Source organism: Anas acuta, chromosome 4, assembly GCF_963932015.1.
Source record: "Anas acuta chromosome 4, bAnaAcu1.1, whole genome shotgun sequence".
Lineage (NCBI taxonomy): Eukaryota > Metazoa > Chordata > Aves > Anseriformes > Anatidae > Anas > Anas acuta.
This window is the reverse complement of record NC_088982.1, coordinates 6309494-6333725: the sequence shown is the minus strand read 5'-3', so window position 1 is coordinate 6333725 and position 24232 is coordinate 6309494. Positions and strand designations below refer to the sequence as shown.

Sequence of the window (24232 nt, the reverse complement as noted above, 5' to 3'; positions counted from 1 at the left end):
GTAAATCCATTTAGCAGGAGGTGGAATTAATCACCTAGAAGAGAGCAGGGGGAGAGCCCTGAAGTTGCGCACAAAGCGAGGAGAGTGCGAATCACGCAGTTGGCACGGGATCCCATTTCATTTTTGTTAAGTGCAGGGGTTTTAAGCCCCCTGAATATCTCACTGTTCTCTCCCTCCTGTTCTCCAGAGGGAGAACAAATGCAAATGGTGTCGTGTGAGAAGGGGCTAAAAGGGCACCCTGTAATAATCCAGTGCGCGAAACCCCGTGGGCTCATCAATGAGGGAAGGTGTAGCAGCCTTCGGGAAGCCTGCAAGAGCCTCTGTGTACACATAACACCTCCGAAGGAATTTTCCGCAGCTATTCAGGAACAGACCCGGGTCTATTCACCCTGGCTTCACCCCACAGCTCACTCACACATGCCTAGGCAGCGCTCGGGGGAGCGCGACGGAGCGCCGCACCGCACCAAAATAACCGCGGCCAGATGAAAAACAAGCCCTGCTGTATCTCCCATGGGCAGCGGCGTTATGAAGGCTGACATGCGAGGGGAAGGAAAGTCTTCCCACAGCATGCACCCATGGCACGCGTTAGCAAGAGCACGAACAAACCCCAGCAGCAGCCAGTTGCATTATACCACTTCCTCACGCCATGCTCTGCAAACCCATTTTTCCACCCCAAGCATGGAAAAAACATCCCCAAAAGACCTCAGCATCCATCATGCTCCACCATGGCCACCTCAGAAGCTGCCTCTGATGCCTCCATGCCCCAGCCGATGAGGCCACGGGACAGCAGGAGGCATGGGGGCGGCAGGGGGCTGCTGAGCAGAGAGGAGACGGTGGAGCAATGGCCAAGGTGGATCAGCTCCAACAGGTTTTCCATACGCATTTTCCTTGAAGGCTGTGAATGAATTCAGCCTGGGCAAACTCGCCTTCATTTAATATTCCTGCTCCGCAAACAGCCAAGTTTTGGCTGTACAAATACTTAGGGAAAATATTCCACATTTCCAGCCAGTGCTTGTCACCTGTCACATCTGTACAGCCTGAACCCTTTCATTGTCAATGAGTTTGTCCAGCTCCTCCTTGGAGCTGACACGGTCTCCACCACCTCCTGTGGCCCCACTGCTTTCTGCCTCTCTGCACAAAGAAGCTATTTTAAACTGCTCTACCAGTTTTGTCCTGAAATTTTAATACTAGGAGAATTGGGGGAAAACTGCATCACAGTCAGCTTATCCGCTGCCATAAGACTTCTGAAAACTTGAATTGCACTTATTACCCTTCTCCTCTCCAAATATTGCTTGTGATATTGCCATATTCTGCAGTGATTCAGTCAGACAGTTGAGGCTCTGGGCCAAAGAAGAGCAGTCATCAGGCCAATTAGTCACCTCCACTGAGTGATCTGCATACAATGCTTAATTCCCTAGCTAGGAGCTACATCTGATTTTTATGCTTCTGGCTGGGGTAGAGAAGGAATGGAAAGTCACGAAACTCCAAAAAAATAAAAAAATAATAAAAAAAAAAATGGCAGGAGTTTTGGATTTTGTTTTTCTTTTTTAAAAACTTCTTTTGTAATTTCTTTTTTCTGTTTGCAGACTGGCTCTGTATAACACACAGAAAACCGTGCGTTACACAAGCTCTTGTAGGAACCACGTTGTTGGCATTGCTACATGCAAGAGCACACACCAGCTGCGATGACAAGAAACACCGCAGGTCTCATCCAGCCGCCCATGTCTCACTTCAGCTCGTGGAAAAAACAAACCTCCCAGTCACATTGTTCACTTTACAGGAAGGGGGAAAAATCCGTTCACAGTGCACAAAACTGAATAATCAATTTGTCAGTTTAGCCATCAAACTGAGAAGCCAAAAACTTTTTGGTTTGAGCTGGGTTGAAATTTTATTTTTGTCCAGGTTTCCTTAGACACGAAAAAGATTATCAATTCCCAAAATGAGGCAGGGAAAGCCTCACACAAAAGCACTAATTTAGTTTTCAAAAGTAGAAAAAGGTCCTTCTATACCTCCTTCTGGGAAGCCCTCTGCAGACCTTGAAGCATTTCTCAAAACTGATGAGCTGCAGGGAGGATTTGCTGTCTCCTCCCCAAGACCTGGGCACTGCTGTGTGGTCCATTGACTCTCAGTCCTTTGATGACCACTTCTGATGGCCTCTGCAGCAGGGAAATGGCATTTTCCCCACTCTACAAGTGACAGGCCTTCACTTCAAGGGACATCCAAACAAAACACGGGCTTCAGCACACCCCGGGTTTGTCCTTGGTAGAGCTTTCACCACTGGGCTTGTGTCCTCCAGCATGGGACAGTGAGCAGGAACCCAGGCTACAAAGAAAATATAAAATATAGGCAACAATTAGTTAAATTGTGCAGCTACTAGGAAGGACAGAAGGTAATGTATATATGCTATAGCATCACAGGGGGGCACAGGCTGCATTCAAAGACTAAATTCAGAATTCCAAAAGTTAGGTGCTTTCATTACAAACTCACTTGGTGAGTAAATAAAGCAAACTTTTAAGCCTGCAGCTACAGGAAACAGTCTTGACCTAGATAGATAGATAGATAGATGGATATAATATATACTGATCATAAGAACTGGCAGCATAGGTCCTGGTACTGGCTGATATCATCATACTGATAGATACAGGTTTAGCCAAGTGATTTATAAAGCTCAGATGTTGAAATTAGTTGGCTTAAACACAATATCTGGGGAAAAAAAAAAAAAAAAAAAGGTCAAGCTCATGTTTTTTAAGGGAGGGATAAACAATTTCTGAAAGCAGGGTATGACTACACTTTCTAACTAAGTGTGGTGGGCTCACTCGCTCTTATTTATAGTCTTTCATTACTACACCAAGCACTTACTTCTTTTAGTGACAGTGGCAGTCAATTTTGCAGACTGCAATCTCTTCATCCCTTCCATGCATCCTCAGCTCAGGTCCGGCACAGCCCCAGAGAAGCTCCTCATCTCGATCCACTGCCAGTGATTCAACAGTGATTGCATTTGCCCATCCAAACTAAATTTTTTTTTTCCTTTCTGATTTCCTGCAGATAGACATTGCATAGATTTGCAAAAGCGATCACTGGCACCATTGGCATCTTCCATTCTGCATCTTTACAGCAGGAATGTGGGGTTTCATGCACTCAAGCACTACAGCTCAAAGAAAGGTTCATAAAAGCAGAGAGCATTATTTCAGGGTAAATATGATTCCCACGTTGCTTGGTTTCTCCAGAGTAGCAGGCTGAAATCCTAAGCTCTATTTCTCCCACTGCTGGTCATCTTTAAGCCAGGCAGGGGAAAAAAAAAAGAAAAAGAAAAAAAAAGAAAAAAGAAAAAAGGTTTTAAACAAAGTATCCATTTAGAAAATGTCAGTGATTCTTATTTAAGTGCTACGTAATGGGGGTATGTGGGTGCATTTTGTTACCAAACCCCAGTAATCAGATGCTAAAGCAAAGATATGCATCACACAGAGCCCACTGGGGCTTTGCACAATGTTCTGAGCACTGAAAGCCAAAGGACATGCTGGTTACGGCTTCCTTGGTTGTGCAATTGGGCTGAAGAAATACTAGCTCTCTTCAATTTTTAAGGAAAGAAACAGAAAGGATAAAAGGTTTGATACGAATCACCTGTCATATCTGTACAGTAAGAAAGAGGCAAGCTAAATCTTTTGCTCAAAGTGGAACCTTTTGGGTTTTAAGCCCTAAGAAAGACTTTGACATAGGATACACAAATATTACTATTATAAGAAATGATGCAGGTATGTCTTGCTACACTAACATTCACAACAAATAGACAGAAATTTAAGAGGAGAAAAGAACTGGCACAAAGGAGTCCCAAAGAAAAAAAATAGTACCCCATCACCCCAGCTCTTGCAACACCGATATTGATATGTGGGAACCGAATCCAACATTACGCAGCTGGAAACTTGTGCAACTTGTTTCCCAGGTCCACAAACACAGCCGAGATGCAGCCAGGGAGCCGAGCACAGAGAAATGACGCTGGGAAGCAGTGAGGTTATGGACGGGGCACCATCAAATTAAGCCAAGAAGAAATTAAATTGGGAGGAAGCAGGAATGGGCAGTTACAAATGACATTGGGCTGGCTCTTGCTGCAAGCTGTCTGCCCCATGAGGAGTCCCAGCCCTCAGCACTTGCCTTTCTGTGGGTATCGCTGCTCTGCTTTGAGAGCGACCACCCTGTGTAGGACCAGAGAGGCTCAAGGAGCTCAACATGATGCTGCGTTCAAAAAGTCAGGTTAACTTAGGATGTACTGAGGTTTGGCAGGGTTGCCTGATGTCACAAATCCCTAAAGATAGAGAAAAGGGAGGTTCCTCTGCACATTGGCACAAGGAATTGCTGCTGCTCCTTCCCCTTACTGAGCAGCATCCCTTCCTTCCCTCCCACCACAGCCCGATGTCACTGCACAGCAGAAACACAGTATTTAAACCCATGGAGAAATAGATGTCTTGTTTGCAAAGTAGCACCATTTCCCCGGACAGCAAGAAAAAAAAAAAAAAAAAAGACTAACCTGGGGACCCTCATTAGATTGAAAAATATTTTTTTTTCCCATCTGTGTTAATTAAGCAACCTGAATCTTACAGGGCTTGCTTGGGGAAGGAGGGAAGACAGGGGACTTACTCTTTTCACCTCATCCATCATTTTAAGGATGCAAGATCATCCTTGATGCTATTATAGACAAGGTCCTACAAGGTTTTGTAGGTATTTGATTGGCTAATAAAGAAAAAAACATCTTTTCAGCTTGTCATCTGCACCATTTAGATTTATATTATGGTATCTGGATACTTAGGGTAACCTAGCACACTGTGCCACCACCACTTGGCTAAATCTGGAGTTCTTCCCTTTAGAGCAGGGCTTCATGTTCAAAGCCCTTCATGCTTCCTGCTGATTGCAGGGGTTGTCTGTGGATCAGAGGGTGGCAGAAATATCATGTGATGATGAATGGCTCTAAATAAATCAATCAAAACCAAAACAGTCTTCACATAGCTGCAGCTCTCCAAAAGCAGCAGCTGATGATTCTTCACCTAGCTGGACTCTGCCAGCCTGCTAGTTTCACCCTGGAAAGTGCCTGATCTTCCAGTTGGGAAGGGGTTTTTCACCATCCCTGGGACCCACAACCTTCAGCTTGATAAACACCAGCCTTGGATCTTCTGCGTCCTTGTGAGCTTTTCTTAGGAAAGATATAGACTAGAGAGGTGCTCAAAGAGCATGCGTGGAAAGTCAGCGTTGGATAAGGGCTGTGTTTGCTCAGACATACAGAAGTTCATGGTTAACTGAGCAAGAAAAAAAAAATTAATCATGCTTACACGGGCAAGTCTATAAATAATCCCAGTGGACAAAGTACACTGCAAGCAATTTCCTTGTGAAAGTGAGAGCTGCAGCATCTACCATGTGAATATCCATGGATTTTCAGGGGATGTTAGTCTCCAGGATGCACACATTTCTGCAACCTGACAGAGTTACCATGCAAGAGAGGTTCTTCCCCAATACATCCGGGTTTTTGCAGAGCTGTGCAAGTGTGGGACATGCTGTGTGGCTAGATATATGGCAGCCTGGTCACAGCCACTGTGCCATTACATCCAAGCCATTACTTGTATCAGAGGGACTAAATTCATAGACATTAGCCTCAAGAGTCTTCCAGGTCAACATTTCTAGGTGGGAGGAAAGCCTGTCTGAGAATATATGAACAGACAGCAGCAGCCGGACCCTAATGGGACCTTGGAAGTCCCCTCTTATTGCTGCAGGCAGAGCCCTAAGCACAAAACCTGTTAACCATTTCACCCAGGAAAGCAGAACACCAGGTTGAGTAAAAGCTCTTAGTAAGGTCCTGCTGTGTCCTTGGGCACATCAAATCCAATGCATTTTTCCACATCTATCAGTGAGTTACACTGTGGCTACAGAAAACATCTGAATCAAAGCAGTGATCGCAAAGGCAAACCATTAATTCAGGTCTCCTGGAAGTTCCCAGCCCACCCCCTTTGTTGGGAGTGGAAAAAACAAGATCATTTTTGATCCTCGGTGTGAAGAGACATATAGCATGAATGCACAAATTCAGCTGGAGCCCTCACAATTAGCAGGTCTCCAGCTTAACTTTGGCGCATGAAGATGTAAAGCTTTCAAAAGCCTGAGCTGAAGAGAACAGCTGATGGGTTTGGGATGGAACAAGCAAATCTTCCCCCTGCAACAGCTTAACAGTACCACCTGGTGGAGAAACCCAAATTTGCTCTGGCTGCTTCAGAGAGGGTTTGCAAAGGGATGCAAGAATTGGTAATCAAACTCACACAAGGACTAAGTTTCATATGCAAGAGAAAAGGGATTGTAGTGCCTCTCAGTACTAACCATCCCCGGTTACAGCTAATTCAGAGCTAGTTATTTAAAAAGTCAAGATCCCTGAAATTTGTGTTAACAAAGCGGTTGTTCAGAGAATCCCTGGATGAGAAAAGGAAGAAATATTTAGTTCACTGCTTCCATAGCTCCACAGATTCCTAAACTTTTACACATCTTTATATCTAACAGTCCTGAAGTGTTTAATTAGTGATCTTTCCAGAATCTGCAGACAAAACATTAGTTTTCGACAATGTGTGGGTTTCATTACCCTTAAGCAGCCTCATTACACAGTTCCATCCTGGTGTTTAATCAATTAAGCACGGCTGCAATAAAGCAAAGTGGAACTAAAACTGATGTTCTAGTGGGAGCTAAATCACTGGGATTATTCAGAGTGAGAGGCTGCTTAAGGAGAGCCAGACAAAGTTTATTTATGCTTGCGAGCATCGCTGCACTACACCACACAACCTGCCCAAGGAGATCCTGACCTCCTGCTGCACTCCTGAGAAGCAGCAAATTAAACCCCTAAATCATGGGAGGTATTTGTGCTCTCAGTTAATTCCAGGCTCTGAGTAATTGTATTTATATAAATATATATGTATATACTCATATATATGAAACAGAGAAAATTCTATCAAAATTAGAGCTCTAAAGCAGAGTCTTATTCAAAATCAGCAATTTCTCAACAGAGACAGGGTAAATAATATCCACTATTTATAAAGTTGTCCAGTGAAAAACTACAAGCCGGAGTCTTGGCTACTGTAAACCAGACACTGTTGACTTCTACTCAACTACAACAACTTACAGATGCCTCCACAATTTGCCATGGTCACTAATTAGTTTATTAAAGTCTCCCTGCCAGCTGTGAAGTCCTGAGATGATGGAAGCTGGAGCGTTTGGGGACATTTTTACTATTTTTTTTTAAATAGCATGTAATTAATTTTTCCATTTGTGATTTTTTTTTCCCCATTGCGCTTGGCTCAGCCCAGACTGCTCCGTCTTTGGATCGAGTTGGCTCAGCTGACATACCAAGCACATGGCTGCAGCTACATTGTGCTCAGCCTGGGGACTTCTCACCAGATGCTAGTGGTGTTCATTTATTAAGGGAGTAATTGTGAACAGGACTGCTCTGAGTTTGAGCTGAAATAGGTTTTCAGAGCATCTGAAAACAGATTTTTTTTGTTTCTTTGCTTGTGTGTTGTTTTTTTTTTGTTGTTTTGTTTTTTTTTTTTTTTAATTGCTTAGGCTGGTCAGCTTCTCTTTGAAAGAAAACCACTTCTCTTTGAAAGTGCTTGTTGGGGTATCTATGGGGAGGTACAACTTGGGCATGCGTCACCTGCTATTTGTCTTTCAAAGGGAAAATCAGATTTTATCTGTGTCCTCAGATCCCTTAGAGGGGAAAAAAAAATTATGAAGAAACCAGACGAGTTCCTCAAACCACTGCTGTGATGTCTTGCTGAAGTGAAAACACTTTCGTTGTCCACCACTGTTGGCCCAAGACAGGAAACTTTTGCACAGAGCCTTGTATTTTGTGAAAACTGCAAGTCAAAAGCACTGTGCTCCCCCTCAAAAGAAAATTTCATCAAAACGTTTCCCTATATTAAGTTATTTTTACTAACATCCCTCCAGGCACCATTTTAAATACCATTTGCCTGGAAACAGACCAGCTTCCAGTAGGAAAACAGGGAGCACCGATCCAGCATCTCCCCAACCAGCCCGTGAAGACGGGAAGGAAATTAATCCCTGGTAGATTTCCCAAAAGTTACACAATTAAGCAGAAAAGCCACTCCGATACCTGAGCCAATAAAATGATCAAACTGGGGAGTAGAAAACAACACCACTGTTTTGCCTTCACAGGTCAGTGGGAGCGTGGCCATGGACCGGGATGGGATGGAGGGTTAAAGCCGCTGCTGGAGGACAGTAGCTCCACAGCATCCTGCCAGGACGGGCTGCGAGGAGCCAAGGAGTTGGGTAAGGAGACAGCCTGGCTTCTCTCACAGCGTCACGGAGGCGATACAGCCCTGCAGAGTGTTTCCATTGTAACGAATTGGCATTTTCCAATGGAGAAAAAAAAAAAAAAAAAAAAAAAAAAAAAAAAAAAAAAAACCTGCCTGGAAGCAGTTTTTGAGTGAGTGCTGCCAGCACCCACTGGAGTCAGCGGTGTTTTTGGGAAGCTGCTCGCTTTCTCAGGTGTCCAAAATTAAGTTTCAGAGTCCAGCCTCAGGCTCTCCCTTTCTTGCCCATCTTGGCTGCTCTTCAGCTTTCCACCAGACTGGTCGGCAGCAAATCTCATGGCTCCTGTGCCACCCTCTGCTGAGGTGGGTTGTTAAACATTGGGCATCTTCCATCTGCCTCACTTCTGGGCTTGGGCAGATGCAAGGCCTGGAGATCCTCCTCCTTGAGATCCTGTCCCCAGGAGGCTTTTATATCTTCCCTGTGCTTTTTGTTGTTGTTCAGACGCCAGAAAAATAAACATTTTCATTTCCATCCCCACTCATGCTTGCTTCAGAGACAAGAACAGCCTGCAGCATCTGAAAGGATGTTGGGAAGGCCGAGATTGGCCACTCTTGCCCATGCAAGGAGAACTGGAATTTTATTTATTTATTTATTTATTTAGCCCTGCCAGCTGCTGCTGCTGGACTTTTAGGCATCCTGGCAATGCCCTCTCCTAGAGGGCAACCTATGTGGAGGGGTGGAAGCTGCCGGCAGGGAGCCAGGGCGTGGGGCCCAGCGCAGGCCACAAGCAGAGGAGCAGTTCCAGCTGGCAGCCCTTCCCTGGTGCTTCTTCCACCCGGCTCCATGGGCCTCCAGAAGCCTTTGAGAAAGTGCAGGCCTGCCCACAAGGCTCCCCGAGCTCCCTCAACCCCAGCAGCAAGCTGCACGACTCCTGTCCCATAGCTCATGTTAGATGTTCATGGGCCTCCCCAGCTGATTCTCTTCTGGGGAAGACTGTCAAGAAAACAATCGTTCTCCAGATGTAACATCCCGTGCCCTTCTCAAAGCAGCAGGGGAGCTCCAGTTTCTTTCTCTTTGTCACAGCGATATCTGCAGCTTCCTCCTCCACTGCCTCCCAGGCCTTTCCTTCACACTCCATCCAGTTTTTCCCTCCCACACTGTGGGCTCCAGGGAAGACTCTGCCACCCATCACTGCCTTGATCTGCTGCCACAGGCTCAGGAGGACAGGGAACAATGGTGTGGGTGGCAGGAGACGATCCGTAGGTCTGTACCAGTACCAAACCTTGTACAGATGTCACAACCTTGCCCAGTACCCAGGGCTCACATTTCCAGCTCACGCCCATGGCCTTTCCCTCCTGGCCTTGTCTGATTTCTGCTTGGAGGAGCCCTCTCCAGCTACCAAAGCCAATCTACAGCGTATTTTAACCACTACTGAACTTTTCTGAAGGATCAGCACCATAAAGTGCTGATGGATCTGCTGGGATCTGGACACCTTGCTCACATCAGCAACCTAAAGCTGGTCAAGGGAAGTGATTTGGAGGCTTTCTGGAAGTCTCAGAAAGCTCCTCAGAAAGCAAATGAGAAGAGGAAACAAATCCTACAGAAGAAGGACTTTGGCCTGAATTGCTGATTTTCAGAATGAGACTCACTAGTGTTTGAACTTCCAAATAATAATAATAATAATAAATTGAAAAGAAAATCAAATGAACTTACTAGTTTCCAGCAACAGAAACCATTTCCCCAAAGACCAGACTTTCCAGGCCTTCTATCTACAAACTAGGAGACCATACTCAACCTCCTTTGGCTCTAAATAACCTGGGTTCAAGCACTGTGATCCTTGGACCCACCTCCTTCTGCATATGGAAAGAGCTCACAGCTTGTACAGGTTGAAGCCAAGCCTTCTTACAGGGTTGTGTCAGTCCAAGAGGGCCACCCAACAGTAACACCTAAATGAAGGCTTGCTTTCAGAAACCATGGTCCCAACAAATGATATCTGCTTCACTGCTGTGTCCTCAGTGATGACAATGTGGGAATAGGAATAAAACTCATCGATGGTAATGGAAACACACCTATTTTCAGGTTGTTGTGATTCTTGAAGCCCCTCTTTAATTGGCAAGTACCATAAAGCAAGAGAGTGGGATGTGTGGAAAATGCTGGAAGAACTGTCTGTTTTGGGAGCAATGGAGGGAAAGGTTATGGCACCTTGGACTGTGAAGGGCATGGAAAAAAGTCACACTGCCAGCTTCAGTGTGCCTTATAACTCTGTTTTTTCACTCTGTCCTAAGGATCCCAACCCAGCTGGCTTTGTGAAAAAAAAAAAAAAAAAAAAAAAAAAAAAAAAAGAAAAATGTCCCCTTGTTGCTGCTAGATGTGTTATCTGCAGAGCTCCTGGGGGAGGCAGATGTTCCACAAAGATCCAAATTAACATGGACATATTAAAAAAAATAAATAAAATCAAATAATTGAATGCGGTTATACTGAAGTCAGAAGCAGACACTATTTGTGAGAGAGCTGAGGGCCAGAAGGAAGAAATTGCACACCCAGAATTTGAGTTATCACATGTCCTGGGGTCCTGCTTTTGCTAGCCAGGGCCACCAGCAGGAGCAGAGGCAGAGTGCTGCATGCCAGGAGAAGTGGGACTGCCCTTCCCCCTGCACAGCCCTGTCCTGGATTAGCTGCAGATCCAGTGGAAGAAATTCTGAGCCCCAAGCATGCACTGGCATGCACACAAAGGAGAGACAGATCTGCAAATAACTTGAGATTAGGCAGCTCTGTAAAGTCCAAATTACACTTCCAGAACTGCATACGAGCCTCTGAGCTGCACGAGCCCTCTCCCTTCACACAGAGAAATCTCGGAGCACTAATGCAGAAAACCAAACCCACCAAATGCAGTTTTCCCTTCCTATCAGCAATTGCCTATCCTGATGCTCGTGCCCAGAATGGGAAGGAGGCCCACTGGCATACAGCCACCCATGTTCACAGTGGTGGTGTTCACACTCCAGAGCAGGGTGGCCACATCTGAGCTGTCATGGGGACCAGTCCCCAGCCCCGCTAACTCCCAAGCTGTGTGCAGTGGCTGGCGAGGGACTGACAGTTTTACAGCACAATGGAGTTGCGGTGCCTGAGGACATTCCTTGGCTCTGCTCAGCTCGCTTGGTGTAGCTGCAGTTCCTCAGACCGCTCCCTTCCTGCCTTTCTTTCATAGCCAATGCCTCTTTGATGCATTTCCAGTGTAGGTTTGGTTATGAAACTGCGACGTCGGAGAGACCCTCGCGTGATCACTTTTCAAGGAGGGCTTTCCTTACCCACCTCTCACATGATTACTCAGTATTGTATAAATAAAGTATTTGCTTTTATCTCTTCTGCAAAAAGCACATAGCAACTCAACCAGCAACAGACAGCCTGGTTCTGGATTACCTCTCGCTGCAATTCCAGAATAAGATGGGTCTGCCCCTTGCACTGTGGTTACTTATTTGCATCTGTAGCTTGTCATCCCCACAGCTATTTGAGCATCAAGAACTACATCAGGTGCACAGGAAATATGTTTTTTAGGAAGTAAAAGGGTTGGATGTGGTTCAGAGAGACTGCGAAAAATACTATTGACAAAATTGATGCAGTGCAGGAGAATGAGAAGCCAGGGAAGGAGGGAAGGGCACCCCAAGCCAATATTGTGAACCAAAAGACAGCGTTGCGTGAAATCAGAAACCCACTTAGTGACTGCTATGGTATTTGCAATTTACTCTTTTAAGCTAGCGTGACAATGTCCATATGAGCTGCAGCCACAGAGCAAACTGCTGTGCAGATGTAGTCTGCATGGAAAACCTCTCATTTAAATAAATAAAAAATAAAATAAAATAAAAGTTAAAAAAATAAATACATTCACAAGAAGATGGTTATATTTGACCTAGGAGTACTGTGGGAACAAACGTCAGCAGTACCGAATATAGGTGTCAGTGCAAATTTTCTTCCTTAACAAGCAGTCTTTTACTATTTAAAAACCCCTCTTGTTCTCAAGAACATTCCATCCATGAATTCTCTGCACAAAGCTTGGATCGGATGTCTACTATTCATATATTTTTCCCTCTTGGTTTCAATATTAGCTGAGGAGCATTATCGGCAGGAGTTAGAGCCGGAAATAGGAAATGAGATGGAAATTGTTAACAAGAGGGGAAAATAGTTCAAGGAGGTTGGTCCTTCTAAGAACTGCTACTTTTACAGCCTAGGATTATGTAACGCTTGGACCAGAATGAATTTAATAAAAGGTAAATTCAATACATTTGTTGATTTTGATCATGTCGATCAGATATCTTATCATTTGTTATGTTCTAGAGTGCTTTGCAGATGCAGAGCATGCATGCAGTCCTTGTGCAAGAAGCTGACAATCTAAGTACAAAAGAAATGACAGATACACAGCACAAGATATCAGATCACACAAGGAGGTAATAGGGGCCAGCATGGTAAGTGGTAGTCTTAGCACACTCTCTTGAAAGATCTGCTCCTGTCTCTTCTTAATAAATGAGGCGTGCCCTGTGTGGGATTGAGCACTGCACAGACAGAAACCAAAAGCTAAAAGGCCGGTGGGATAGAGGCAGGATGTGAAAGCCGGATGCTCCAAGCCCAGCTCTGCCAAGTGTGGTCCTGATGCAGCTTTAGTTCCAGCGTTAGTGAAAAAAAGGATGGCAGGTGGTCCACATTGCAGGGTGGAGGTGGAAGGGGACGTGTCCTAAAGCATCTTTATGGGTCAACTTGCCATCACATAACACTTTCTTATATAAATTAACAATATTCCAGGATAAAATGGACAGAAATATACCTTTTTTTCTATACAGGTATATCTTGCTTTCTTTTTATTCTGTGCATGGTGTTAATAAACAGAAAACATGGAGGGAGAAAAACCAATCACAGCTAACTTTGAGTTACTTTTGGTACCCATTAAACAGATGAGGCTAGCACCACAAGTCAGAAGGATGCTAGAAACAACAACAACAACAACACAAATCAATGCAGCGGGCAGCTTTCAGTGTTTCTTTCCATTGCTTTTCCCATTTCTGCTGTACTGGAGTTAATGTCTTATCTTACCCCAAATAATTTCTCCTTCCTGAAGACCAACCCTCTGTACTTGTACATAGCAGTGTTGAAAAACCTGGCTGCATGCTAGGATATATCAACATCCCACTGGCTGTGAAACAGGTTTTTGAGGGACGCTGCAGATGTTTATTGCTGGAAGCTACTTGCAACTAGGTTAGACAAAACCATTACTTATATGCTGGAGAAGTCTTACCCCAGCACAGGGTATACAGGAGTGGCTAACAAAGATCATAAGCAATTGAGTTTGCACATCTTGAAAGGTAGCCTCCTTTCTCCCAGGAGCTCAGGCATGAAAACTCCTCCTGTGCAGCAACAACAAAGCAGAAAAGGCTACTAGACTTACTCATTGCTTTTATGCTACTTTCTCTATTCTTCCACATGTCTCTGTTCCTCAATCCTGAGCAGATTACATGAGAAGACTCCTCAGTGGTTCCCACAAGCAATCAGATACTGGCCATCCATTCTGCCAGACCTGGGATATGGCTGTGGACAGTAGCATGCATGATCTGGTACACAACACCCGTATTTTGGTTCCCATCCTAGGGCACATTTCATACATGGGTGCATCTTCTGTTGCAGCAAACTAGTTCAAACCCAGAGGGACAGTTTATGAGCAAGGAAACCCTCATCTTGCCCAGCAAGATGCAGCTGGAAGACTTTGGTGTTCAACAGCAGCAGAGATCAGGACATGACGTGAGTGTGGGTGTAGACCCTTACATTCCACTTCCAGAGGGATTGAGTGTGTTTGCACCAAGTTTTCTGCTCTGGATACCACTATTGCATGGAGGAGGTTTGAGACATTTTTCCAATGCACAAATTGTTCACATTCCCAAAGTTTATAGAAGATGTGCTCTGCAAGAAATGACACAAATACAAACAAGGGATGGAGAGGACACCTCTTACACTCACAAAAACAAAACCAGACATGGAACTGAATTGGGTTGTTGAACCATCACAAAAATTCACATCCAAAAGGATGTGAATCACTGGTCCTGGTCTCTTTGAGCCATACGGTGCTTGGAGAACATTTCAGCCCACTCTTTCAGTGAGAGGGCAGGCACTGGATCAGAATCCCTGAAATTCTGTCTGTAAAAGGAATATTGAACTCTGAAATGAGCTAGCTTAGCACCTCAGGAAAGAAGATGCATGCCTATTTTGTTAATCTACACACACAAATTAGTAGGCAAGGTCCTGTAGAAGGTGATGCCAGTATCACATGATTTGGGATTTATTTTTATTTTTTTAAGCATTGCTGTGCACTGCTCTGTGCAGATTTTTACCAGGGTCTCTAACAACATCTTTACTCCTTCCCTCTCTTCCTTCACTCACATCTTTTCTGGCACAGCTGGTGCAGGCATCTCCCAAGAAGACACAAAGTTAAAATCCTCTGGTCCAGGCAAGACATCATTTGTCACCTCTCTGTCCAGGTTGGTCAGAGTGTACCTAGGAGCTTTTATTAATTTAGCTTTCCCACACTATTGTTGCTGCCCTGCTTCTCCTATCTAATTAGAAACTCATTTCCTGAGGGATACACATCTCCCAGAGGGGAAACAATAAGAAACATTCAGTAATTACTAGCCTGTGCTATAAGTTTATTTTAAGGTTATAATTGCTGGGAGTTCCAAGAGATTTGGGGGATATTTATTGTTACAGCAGAGAGAGTCAAAGGACTGGCACTAGGACAGAAAGCTTTCATCTCTGGGTCACTGCTTCAAACCCAGCACAGGTCAACAGCAGCTATTAGTTGTTTTTAACCAACAAGTCCTCAGAGGTGAATGTGGTATTTCTTTAGGGGCCTTCACCCATTTCCAAGCAGTCTCCCAAACCCACTGCCTCTGGGTGACCCCACCAGCAGAGTGAACACTGGCCTGATATTGCTACACAAATTTTCATTCAATCATCTACAGATCCACGATATGAACACCCTTCCTGCAGCCAAAGAAACACAGATGCTGTTAAATGAGTATGAAATCTTCATTGGCATGGTGAGCTCCAGGTGGATCTACCCTGAGCAAGGGTCTTGCAATTGATTGAGAGGTGTGGATGTGAGACCCGATCCAGGCTTGTATTGAAATACTCCATTAGCCCACCAGCCTGTCATTCATTCAGTGACAGACCCCATGAACTGCTGGTTATAGCCCGTAGATCTCTTTGAAGGCTACAGGGAACGTATTTCTTCCTCACACTCAGCTCCTGTGCTCCCAGGCTTTCGACACTTTCCATTGCAGCTTTGCACCTTGGCCCTTGCCTCTTGCAATAGGCACTTCCATGACGTCCAAGGTGCTTTCACCTGGATACAGCAGGAGAAAGCAGTGATAATATCAGGTATCACACAAGCCAGTGTGATATCTGAGACTGCAGCAGAGCTGGCCCAACTCCAGCATGGACATCAGGGAGGGCTGCTAGCCTTACTTAGATGAGCCTGACTCCCACATAACAAAATTCAGTGGGACAACTGCACATGAAGCTCATGCACATTCAAAGCCCGGATCTGGTCCTATGTTTGCAAACAGTGTTGTAAATTTTGGCTCGGAGTGAGTGGTGAGGTGGGCTCTGGCAGGTTGAGCTTACACCCTGCCTTTTGAGGAGTGTATTTCCCGTTTATGAACTGAAGGCTTCTTCTCAGACCCGGTGACAGCTCTTGGTTTGGCCAGGCTCAGCTCGGTTTCTTGGGAATGCCTGAGGGCAGAGACAAGCTTTAAAACATTGAAACCTGAAAGACACAGTTTTATGAACAAGAAAAACAGAAGGTGCACTTGATCCTGACACCTTTGCACAACCTGTGTATTTCCCCAAAGGAGCCTTGCATGAGCCTTCCAGAGGCTCAGCATGAGGTTTGTTAGTGTGGACAATTTCATTTTTGATGAGCAGAGCTAAATTACACCGCTTTTCTCACATCTGTTACTTAATTGGCTGAGACATTTGAAATTAGACCTAATTACTTTTCTCACTCCATTAATACTCAGTGATGGTTGATTTCTGTTTTGTGAGAGGAGCTGGAGCTTTTGCTGAATTACTCAGCCACAACCTCATCGTGACGGATCGTAGGAAGCAATATCAACAGCAGCCGTGGCTAGTTTATGCTAAAATGCCTTACACATCCAACCTGCTTCTCACCCAGCTCCACGAGCTGTAGTTAAGCCTCCTTGGCTCACATATTACTTTACTTTGTGGAGTTCTCGTTCTTATTGGGTTGCGGTGAGTGGGCTCCTGGTGCTCTCCCTGCTGGCAGATGCTTTGCTGCTATCCCACGCTGCTTGGCTTGGCACCTTCTTGGGTGTCCGTCTTTGCCCCAGGTTATTCTGGCAGGATCTCTCCTCCCCATTTAAATTCTTGTGGTCAAGGAGAACTGCAGCACATTGAGGTCAACCAGCAAAGTGGCCCAGTAGCCCTCACCCTCTAAGCTTGCATGTTCATTCCTAGAGAGGGTTGGGAACAGATGCAGCTCTGCATTTTCTGACTTTCCTCAGTATCTTCCACACCCTGACCAACACAAACAAGGGAGCAAAGGGGGTGACTTGAGTCTCCAGGGGAAATCAGGAGGCCAAGAGATGGTCTGGTCCAAGAAAAACTGCAGTTGTTCTGAGGAAAGGCCTTCAGGACAGAGTTTCCTGCAGCATTTTCAGGGGATCAGAAAAGTGCAGATAATTTTGCAAATGTAAAATAAAGACAAGCCATTAAATATATATATAGCAATGAATGTCTTGCTGCTAGGTAAATTATTTTCTGTTTTTCTAGTCTCCTGGAAAATACAGACAATACTCTTTAATGATATTAATATTTTTGGTCAAAATAAATTGAGTATCTTCCCTGCATTAACCTCCACTGGAAACAGAAAAGGAGAACCCTTCTGCTCATGGCTTCTGTGATGTGATTATGCCACATGGCTACAGTGGCTGTGCTCCATGGTCAAATCCATACTAACCTTACCTATATGTGTGTTAGTCTGTTTGTTTAAAGATTATAAAGATGTATTTATTTGCTCTTTTTTTTTTTTTTTTTTTTTTTTACTAATACATTAATTTTATGCAACTCAAATGGAGAAAAATATCACCAGAGTTCTGCCTAGCATTTGTAAAATCACAGAATCACAGAATGGTTGAGGCTGGAAGGGATCTCTGGAGGTCATCTGGTCTAACCCCCCCTGCTCAAGCAGGGAAATGTTACATCCTCTCAGGCTACTGATTCCCACCAAATCAGAAATACTTCTTTTTTATTAATATTGTTATTTTATTTTTTATTTCAGCACATTTGAAAGCAGAGGCACAATGCACTCCTGACCTTCCTGTCATCACGCAGGGCATTTTTACACCCATCCACAATGTGTCTGCTCCTAGCCATGCTCTAGCATCTCCCTTGATAGCCTTCTCCATGAAGCTGTTATCTCAAAAGGAAACAGCTGGGAAACAAACATAATTAGTACAAGGCATTCCTTTTTAGCCGTCTTCCAGAAACACAAGACTGACATCCTCTAAACTTTCTGTGTAAAGATACATAGAAAAAGATGAAAATCTAACATTCCCAAAACACTAGAAACACCACAGGGCAGTCCGTGTCCTTAAGTGAGCTGAGGGGCAGCCATTCCCTGGCATGCTTTGGCCAGAGTATGTGCCACCTGCAACCCTGGCCCTTTTTAGACTGTTATCCCATCAGCACTGGGTCGTCTCATCATGGAGATGCATCGTTCCTCCTGAAATGGCCATTTCCCAGGCTGGAGACATCCTCCAAGCAATGCTTGCTTCTAGCTTCTCTGAGAAATCCCAGGGAGGGAAAACTGCCAGCGAGTCCCAGGTGCTGCTGGGCTTTAAGGTGTCAGCACAGCTGAGGAACAATTGGGGTTGCAGGGTGGTACTGGCCATGCATAGTCCCACTCTGTGGGCAGCAGCTGAGGAGCAAAAGCCATCATCAAATAGGTGGCAGGCAGGTCTGCATGCTCCTGTACTGGGAGAGTCACAGAGTGTGGCAAACACCCTCTAAGGCTGAATGGCCAAAAAAAGAAAAAGAAAAGAAAAAAAAAAAACAAACAAACAAACTAAAAGTCCAAGTAATTTCCTGACCTTGACATATGCAGCGACAATACCACCCCTGTCTGACTGTGACCATCCCCATGCGTCATGGTCAGAGCAGGCAGAAGCAGCCCCCGCCGTGACAAACAGTGCCTGATAAATCAGCTGCTGGAGAAACTGCCTTGTTTCTTTCTCCTCATCCTGCCCTTCCTTTAGCCACTGTGCAGAGCTGCTGCAGAACAAGCTTTTAGGAAATACTGGACCTCACCCCCTCCACCTGCACGGCAGGAAATGTGCATGCGTCCTTGCGTCCCTGCAGCTGGCAGCTGTGACCACTGCCCAGATTAATGAACACCAGAACAGGAAATATCACAGAGTGCTTCTTTGACCTCTCCTAGTCACAGTGTCCTTGTATTTTGCAGGAGGCATCGCAGACGGATTACAAAGGACATTGCAGAGCACAGAGATGCGGGATGGGACTTTGTGCCATGTCCTGCTTGCTCGGGGCTGTCCCTGAGTGCACAGCGCTTTGTGTGTGCACCCCGAGGAGCAGGTTCCCAAGGGATGGTGAATTCCCCATCATTTCAAGCCTTTGCCTGAAATAAGGACGTGCTCATGCCAGAAACCCTGAAGCTGACACAGGTACCCGCTGCACTGGGAGAGGTTAGATAAGATGGGTATTAGAGTCCATTTTGCTCTCAAAAATCTTAAAAGAAATACCTCTATTTCATTTCAGCCTAGCCACTGCACCTGCTAGCAGCATCCCAGCCTGGACGGGGAGGACCTCCTGCACTGCTGACACTTGCAATTCTAAGCAAAAACACCATAAAAATCCTTCTGCAAGACAAATACACTCCGTCTCTTACTGACACCTGTTTTCCTCCCCTCCTGCTTAGGAAGGAGCTCATTGCTCCAAGTGCTAACAACCTTTCCCTGGTCTCCATCCTAGCTTTATTCATAGCTGCTTCATGCCCATTTGTTCTCACGCCAACATTGTCCCTAGGCTGAAATAGCTCTTTTCTCTCCCAAGTGTATTTATAGACAGCCGTCACATCCTCCCCTGGGCTTTTGTTTTGCTAAACTAAACAAGCCAAGCCCAGCAGTCCTGTCTCACATGACAGGTTCTCCCAAGTCCCGATCCTTTCCGTGCTGCCAGGAGGTCTGACCTGCTCCAGATGTCCCCTCATTGCAGATGTCCCAGCACCCAGATGTCCAGGTCATTGCAGGCCCTATACACAGAGCCTGGGCGAGGGAAGAACAGAGAGAAATGATTCAGCAGCTGTTTTTTCACCCAGATGCACAAGCCAGTAGCTCCCATCTGTTACCACCCCACACAACTGATACAACACCTGTGATGGGGCAGGCCCATCGTGTTGTGCAGGTAGCACAGCCCAGGGCCAAGATGTGAAACAGCTGGTCCAAGGGAAGGTGTGTGCTGAAAACCAGCTGAGCACTTAGTCCCACAGCGATTTCTTCCTCAGCTGGGAGGATTTCTCATGCCTATCCTGTTCTGTTACTGTTCTGAGCCCATCCTATAAACAAATTTTGTCCAACGGCTACAGAAAAATGCAGAACAGCAGGACAATGAGTTGTGTTAATGAGGGGCACCTTATGAAAGAAGAAAAAATGTGTGGGTATTGAGGGAAGGTGAACACACCTGGACACAGCTGGGGATGGTGTGGAGAGCTGGGAAGGAGAGGGAAAAGAAGCAGCAATGCCATCATGTAATCTGAGTACAGATTGCCCTGTGGCAGGACATCCTTTGAATTTCTTCCTCCTCCTACTAAGTGTCTCCCTGCAGAGAAGCAGACAAGCTGCACAGGGACCCTAAATTATTAAGGTTCCTAATTAAGATCCTGATTAAGGACCTCATCTGACAGCTCACTTTTAGAACTTTCATCTTCTTTGGACATGTATTGTTCCCCATACTTGATCATTTTAAAGGTTACATTTCCATTAAGCCTCATCTTGATCATGCTTAAAGCAGCATTTAGCCATTGAGATGTATATTACTGAGAAAAAAAAGAAAAAAAGAAAAAAAAAAAGCTGCGTGCCCAGAAACAGGGAGGTTATTATAAACATCCTGTAATCTTGAAGAATCAGGCTTTGTGTCAGCTTTCTGTGGCAAAGGACATAAGGATTATGATGAGTTTCCCTACAAGTGTAAATTTATTTTGATTTTGCTGACAGATGGGTGTTCAGGCAGCTGATTCACCTGGGCTGGGACTTTCCTATTCATCGTGCATAGGGAAGGTTATAATAACTTCTCAGAAAACTAGAAACTCAAATAAGACCATGGAAAGTTACTCTGAAGTGACCTGATGTCCCAAGATATTGTGTTTCATTGTTTATATGTTTATTTACCAGGAGGAAAACCTAGCAGTAATTTCTGCTATGCAAAATGCTAATGTTTTAGAAATTCTTGGCCTGTGCGGAACTTTTCCTACTTGGCGATGACCATGGGTGATCTAATTCAGATTTGACTGCACTGAGCTGAATGGCTCCAGGTACCAGATATGCCCCAAAACCTCAGCTACGCATGCTGAATGACGTAGAAAATAGAAATCACAGATTTGAAGCCCATGCATTGCTAAGAAATTTCACCTTATGTGCCAATGTGACTGAGGGAAGACTGCTGCTGTGGACACCTCTCTTCAGGGTCATGCTATGTCCTAAATGGCCTAACAGTGAGGAGCTCTCAGATAGCAAAACGTTGCCATCACTGCAATCACCTGTTTGTCACCAGCTCCAGACACACCACTGGGAGAGGAGGAGGAGTGGTGAAGACAGCAACAGAGAACAAGTCTGTGAGGTTTTGGCATTTTTAGCAAGCTTTTTTCCATGTTTCTAGCTTTTCTGCCCAGATCGCCCTCTGATCCCATTTAGTTATAGAATGTCTGAAAGAGGTTAGGAGCTTGAGAGGATGGGGACAGTCATAAAGATACCAAGGTCAGATAGAAAAGTCCTCCAGGTGCAACAACTCTAAATAAAGCCAACGAAGACACCCAGAGAAACATCCGTGTTTAGAAGTCTCCAGATTTTGAGCTGTCATTGAAATCCCAATAAATAAAGGTTCTGAACCATCCATCTGTCATACAAGGGTCCATCAATATCTGAAGTATGATAGCTCTGCTGGGAGAAACAGCAAAGTGAGTCGAAACAGAGCATGATAGCTGAGGTGTAAGTAACTGGTTCTTAACTTGTGTCTCAGGCAGGGCATATTTAAGGTATATAGTCAGATTTTTATACACGGATATGAACGACAATGGTGACATTCCTGACAAGCAATTTACAATTCCTGAGCTCCTTAGACTCCCTCTTAACATGTAGAAACAGTTGGCTGTGCTTTTAGCAAAACCAATGTTTCGGCTTCAGCCCAGCACTCGAACAACCTTGGTCCAGCTGGTTCATTTGATAGTTCAAGTATTCTATTGTTGGGCTAGTTCACTATTTTATTAATGAAAGTCTTAGCCTCAGAGATGTTTTCTTGGTTTTAGGTTAGTTTATTTAACCGCTCCAATAAAATATTTAAAACTGAAACTGATACTGGACCCATCTCTCTGGAGCAGCCCTGCTCCAAAGCCTTGGAGGACCAGGAGCGGATGCCAGGCGGGCAGTTGAAAGGCAATTTCCCCCCAATAAATCTGTGCTCCCACACACTGGGAAGCTGTTAACAGCGAGCATGGGGAACTCGGCTCAAAGAGGGTCTGGCAGCAGAGGACCACACAAGGTGCAAGGTAGAGGAGAACTGGGCCATAAATTATCACTTCATTATGTTACTAGTTAAATAGCCTTTGGGGTGGATGTTGCCATCCCCCCTCCACGTGTTTTGCTGACATCCTCCTACAGAGCATCTCTCCTCTGCCCCACTCCTCCCCAGCCCGCCTGGTGGAGAGAGACCTCACGCCTGAACATCATCAAGCTCCGTGAGATCTCCACTTTTCCCCACTCCTGGCATGTCCTGAGGGTGACAACTACAGAAAGTGGAGATTTGGGGCTTCTTAGGGGTGTCTTTGCTGTGGACCTTCCCTGCATGGCAGACTCATATATTTGGAAGCAGTATAAAGGCCACAGGAGGCAACATTTTGGAGTAGACCATCACGGCATTGAGGTTCAGAAAGACTGCGTGAATTGGTAAATGAAAAATGGTCCTTGGCTATTCAGAGTTTGAATGAAAAGTTGTTAGGAGACCCCAGGGTATTTATGATTAACTTACAAGTTTTTAGGATGCCATGGAAACTGGAGCTTTGTCCTTCACCACATGGTCCGTCATCAGACAGAAGAACAATGCTGCTTTATCTATGTTTTCTTTTAGTGCAGTACAAAGGAAGAAGAAAGGCAATTCCTTAAAAAAAAAAAAAAAAAAAAAATTACCATGCTGCCTGATTTTCTAGAATTCTTTGGGATCAACATTTTTAGAAAAGAGGAAATCGGAAGTTTGTTTAAATAACCTGGGTACTTACATGTTGTTTTATCATTAAAAATGGCCATGTGCCAGGAGGCAGAAACTGGAGGCAAGGGGCACGGAAAGGAGCCGGGATTTATGATTCCTCTCTTTGGAGAGTGCTGAAGTCTGCATACTGCAGCCTTATCAACCTGTACACATATTCTGGGCCCAATATTCTGCAGTGAAGACCCACATACCGATGCTCCTGAAGATACCACAAGAAGTTAAATACTTTTTTTGAAATCACTCAGGTCTTCTACCTGTGAAAAATCATTTAAAATGATGGTACTCTGCTAACGCAAAGAGCAAAGCCACAGTAAACACTTGGCCATGAATACCAAAGACCTTAGCAGCCTCCTTTGCCCTCTGTCCTATATAACTGCTCTCTGTGATATCCGTGTGATAAAGACCTCTGACCTCTTCCCCCTGGCAGGCACCTGTGCACCTCCTCATCAGCACAAATCCTCACCTGTTCATATTGATCCTGGCTCAGAAGTTATTTCTGCCAAGCCCCAAGAAGATCCCAAAGGCTTTTGTAGCAATAAGCACTCAGAACTGATGACACTCAACACCCAGCATTTGTTATGACCACAATCAAGGCAGCTACAACCAGCAAAGAGGCTGCTTGTGGGATGCTGGTCCTCATCTGGCCATGAATTCACTCTGCTCTTGCAGCCAGCAACAGAGGGCAGGATGAATCGCCCCAAATCCCCAGAGCAGGGCTGATATTTATGGACAATGCTAAAAATTATGGCACAAGGAAATCAACAGGCCATGCTGGCTGCAGCTCTGTAGGAAGCAGTGGGGCGGAAAAGCAAAGTTTGCCAAATGGATGAGGAAAAATACGTTAAGGATGCTTTTGCTGCTTCTTTTTTCTTTACTTTATTTTTTTTTTTTAACAAGTTTCCAAGGATATTTGACAAACAATGAAGCACAGAAGAAAATGCAGAAGTTGTTTTTAAAAATAGTGCCTGGCCAGGGAAGGCAGCTGCAGTTCAAATGGAGTTGAAATTAGTGAATGACAGATATTTGCTTCAAGTTCTTGGCTCTAGCAGATCTCACCCAACCCACCCCCAGAGCAGCATGGATATCAGGGTCCTCATGCCTTTCACCTGGCCAAACTATCTTCCTGTCCTTGCTCATTGCAAAAACTGTAACTCTCAGGAGCATTAGGATCTCATTTCTCTCTGTATCATCCCAACCAGCTCTTGTTTCTCCTCTCTCAACCCCAGATGCAACAAAACACTTTAGCATCTGCTTGACTTCAACCCCTGTGTTTTTTGATCCTCTTTAGATGAATTCAAGCACATGGGCTGGATCTGGCTGTCAGAGCTACCTGCTTCTCCCCTCCAGTCAATGATCACCAGTCAAGCATTCCACAAAACCCTTGTGCAGGTAC

General features: G+C 44.9%; 2 long non-coding RNA genes across 8 annotated transcripts; one reads left to right on the top strand and one right to left on the bottom strand.

Moving 5' to 3' along the window:
* Positions 1–241: 241 nt before the first annotated feature.
* On the bottom strand, positions 242–23207 carry LOC137855476 (uncharacterized). 7 transcript variants are annotated; one of them, XR_011095742.1, is made up of 8 exons: positions 23094–23207; positions 22850–22982; positions 22603–22731; positions 21332–21518; positions 19736–19942; positions 19553–19628; positions 2860–3039; positions 242–2322 (listed from the first exon to the last, which is right to left on the bottom strand). It is a non-coding gene; the product is annotated as an uncharacterized lncRNA (long non-coding RNA). The 7 variants fall into 7 exon arrangements; XR_011095739.1 differs by lacking the exons at positions 242–2322; positions 2860–3039 and adding an exon at positions 14290–16991; XR_011095741.1 differs by lacking the exons at positions 242–2322; positions 2860–3039 and adding an exon at positions 14290–16991 and having other exon boundaries at positions 21332–21515.
* On the top strand, positions 18359–19496 carry LOC137855477 (uncharacterized). Its single transcript, XR_011095746.1, has 2 exons — positions 18359–19028; positions 19123–19496. It is a non-coding gene; the product is annotated as an uncharacterized lncRNA (long non-coding RNA).
* Positions 23208–24232: the final 1025 nt, after the last annotated feature.